This window comes from Schistocerca americana, unplaced genomic scaffold (assembly GCF_021461395.2).
Source record: "Schistocerca americana isolate TAMUIC-IGC-003095 unplaced genomic scaffold, iqSchAmer2.1 HiC_scaffold_16, whole genome shotgun sequence".
Classification (NCBI taxonomy): domain Eukaryota; kingdom Metazoa; phylum Arthropoda; class Insecta; order Orthoptera; family Acrididae; genus Schistocerca; species Schistocerca americana.
In genome coordinates this window covers 9,309,631-9,313,516 of record NW_025725687.1, presented here as the reverse complement: position 1 = coordinate 9,313,516, position 3,886 = coordinate 9,309,631, and positions in this window count along the sequence as shown.

Here is a 3,886-nt window from a genome sequence, read left to right as displayed (position 1 = left end):
TGAGTCCAGTTTTAGATTCCGATGTTTCACTTCAGGTTTTCTTAATACCTTGGACCTTCTTATTGACGATGAAGCACAGAAATTGCATCGGAATGAAATTCAAAAGGCACAATGCTGAATTAAGTACAAGATGACTAACACTCTAATTTTCTATGATTTGAACCTCTCCTGTGAGTCCAGTTTTAGAATGCGATGCTTCACTTCAGGTTTCCTGTATACCTTGGACCTTCTTATTGACGATGAAACACAGAAATTGCATCGGAATTAAATTCAAAAGGCACAATGCGACTTAAGTGCAAGAGGACTGACACTCTCACTTTCTATGATTTGAATCTCTCCTGTGATACCAGTTTTTGATTCCGCTTCATCCCCTCAGGTTTACTGTATACCTTGGACCTTCTTACTGACGATGTAACACAGAAATTGCATCTGAATTTAATACAAAAGGCACAATGCCGACTTAAGTACAAGAGGACTGACACTCTAACTTTCTATGATTTAAACCTCTCCTGTGAGTCCAGTTTTAGATTCCGATGCTTCACTTCAAGTTTACTGTATACCTCGGACCTTCTTATTGACGATGAAACACAGAAATTGGATCCGAATTTAATGCAAGACGCACAATGCCGACTTAAGTACAAGAGGACTGACACTCCCACTTTCTATGATTTGAAACTCTCCTGTGAGTACATTTTTAGATTCCGATGCTTCACTTCAGGTTTCCTGTATACCTTGGACCTTCTTACTGACGATGTAACACAGAAATTGCATCTGAATTTAATAAAAAAGGCACAACTCCGACTTAAGTACAAGAGGACTGACACTCTAACTTTCTATGATTTGAACCTCTCCTGTGAGTCCAGTTTTAGAATCCGATGCTTCACTTCAGGTTTACTGTATCCCCTGGACCTTCTTATTAAAGATGAAGCACAGAAATTGCATCCGAATGTAATACAAAATGCACAATGCCGACTTAAGTACAAGAGGACTGACACTCTAACTTTCTATTATTTGAACCTCTCCTATGATTCCAGTTTTAGATTCCCATGCTTCCCTTCATGTTTACTGTATACCTTGGACCTTCTTACTGACGATGAAACACAGAAACTGGATCCGAAATTAATGCAAAAGGCACAAGGCCGACTTAAGTACAAGAGGACTGACACTCTCACTTTCTATGATTTGAACCTCTCCTGTGGGTCCAGTTTTAGATTCCGATGCTTCACTTCAGGTTTCCTGTATACCTTGGACCTTCTTATTGACGATGAAACACAGAAATTGCATCCGAATTTAATACAAAAGGCACAATGCCGACTTAAGTACAGGAGGACTGACACTCTCACTTTCGATGATTTGAACCTCTTCTCTGCGTCCAGGTTTAGATTCCGATGCTTCACTTCAGGTTTCCTGTATACCTTGGACCTTCTTATTGACGATGAAACACAGAAATTGCATCCGAATTAAATTCAAAAGGCACAATGCCGACTGAAGTACAAGGGGACTGAGTCTCTTACTTTCTATGATTTGAACCTCTCCTGTGAGTCCAGTTTTAGATTCCGAAGATTCACTTCAGGTTTATTGTATACCATGGACCTTCTCATTGACGATGAAGCACAGAAATTGCATCGGAATGAAATTCAAAAGGCACAATGCCGACGTAAGTACAAGATGACTATCACTCTAATTTTCTATGACTTCAACCTCTCCTGTGAGTCCAGTTTTTGAATCCGATCCTTCACTTCAGGTTTACTGTATCCCTTGGACCACCTTATTGACGATGAAACACAGTAATTCCATCCGAATGTAATACAAAAGGCACAATGCCGACTTAAGTACAAGAGGACTGACACTCTAACTTACTATGATTTGAACCTCTCCTATGAGTCCAGTTTTAGATTCCGATGCTTCCCTTCAAGTTTACTGTATCCCTTGGACCTTCATATTGACTCTGAAACACAGAAATTGCATCCGAATTTAATACAAAAGGCGCAATGCCGACTTAAGTAAAAGAGGACTGTCACTCTAACTTTCTATGATTTGAACCTCTCCTGTGAGTCCAGATTTAGATTCCGATGCTTCCCTTCAGGTTTACTGTACACCTTTGACCTTTTTATTGACGATTGAACACAGAAATTGCATCCGAATATAATACAAAAGGCACAACGCCGACTTAAGTACAAGAGGACGGACACACTCACTTTCTATGATTTGAACACCTTCTGTTAATCCAGTTTTAGATTCCGATGCGTCCCTTCAGGTTTACTGTATACCTTGGACCTTCTTACTAACGATGACACACAGAAATTTGATCCGAAATTAATGCAATAGGCACAATGCCGACATAAGTACAAGAGGACTGACACTCTCACTTTCTATGATTCTATGAACTGAACCTCTTTTGTGAGTCCAGTCTTAGATTCCGGTGCTTCACTTCAGGTTTTCTGTACACCTTGGACCTTCTTATTGACGATGAATCACTGAAATTGCATCTGAATTTAATACAAAAGGCACAATGCCGACTTAAGTACAAGAGGACTGACACTCCCACTTTCTATGATTTGAAACTCTCCTGTGAGTACATTTTTAGATTCCGATGCTTTACTTCAGGTTTCCTGTATACCTTGGACCTTCTTATTGACGATGAAACACAGAAATTGCATCGGAATTAAATTCAAAAGGCACAATGCTGACTTATGTACAAGAGGACGGACACTCTATTTTTCTATGATTTGAACCTCTCGTGTGAGTCCAGTTTTAGATTCCGATGCTTCCCTTCAGGTTTACTGTATACCTTGGACCTTCTTATTGACTATGAAACACAGAAATTGCATCCGAATTTAATACAAAAACGCAATGCCTACTTAAGTAAAAGAGGACTGTCACTCTAACTTTCTATGATTTGAACCTCTCCTGCGAGTCCAGTTTTAGATTCCGATGCTTCCCTTCGGGTTTACTGTATACCTTGGACCTTTTTATAGACGATCGAACACAGAAATTGCATCCGAATTTAATACAAAAGGCACAATGCCGACTTAAGTACAAGAGGATGGACACACTTACTTTCTATTTTTTGAACCTCTTCTGTGAGTCCAGTTTTAGATTCCGATGCGTCCCTTCAGGTTTACTGTATACCTTGGACCTTCTTACGGACGATGAAACACAGAAATTGGATCCGAAATTAATGCAAAAGGCACAAGGCCGACTTAAGTACAAGAGGACTGACACTCTCAATTTCTATGATTTGAACCTCTCCTGTGGGTCCAGTTTTAGTTTCCGATGCTTCACTTCAGGTTTCCTGTATACCTTGGACCTTCTTATTGACGATGTAACACAGAAATTGCATTGGAATTAAATTCAGAAGGCGGAATGCCGACTTAAGTACAAGAGGACGGACACTCTAACTTTCTATATTTGACCTCTCCTGTGAGTCCAGTTTTAGATTCCGATGCTACACTTCAGGTTTACTGTATACCATGGACCTTCTTATTGACGATGAAGCACAGAAATTGAATCGAAGTGAAATTCAAAAGGCACAATTCCGACTTAGGTACAAGATGACGGACACTCTAACTTTCTATGATTTGAACCTCTCCTGTGAGTCCAGTTTTAGAATCCGATGCTTCACTTCAGGTTTACTGTATCCCTTGGACCTTCTAATTGACGATGAAACACAGAATTTGCATTCGAATTTAATACAAAAGGCACAATGCCGACTTAAGTACAAGAGGAATGGCACTCTCACTTTCTATGATTTGAACCTCTCCTGTGAGTCCAGTTTTAGATTCCGATGATTCACTTCAGGTTTCCTATATACCTTTGACCTTCTTATTGACGATGAAAAACAGAAATTGCATCCGAATTTAATACAAAAGGCACAATGCCGACT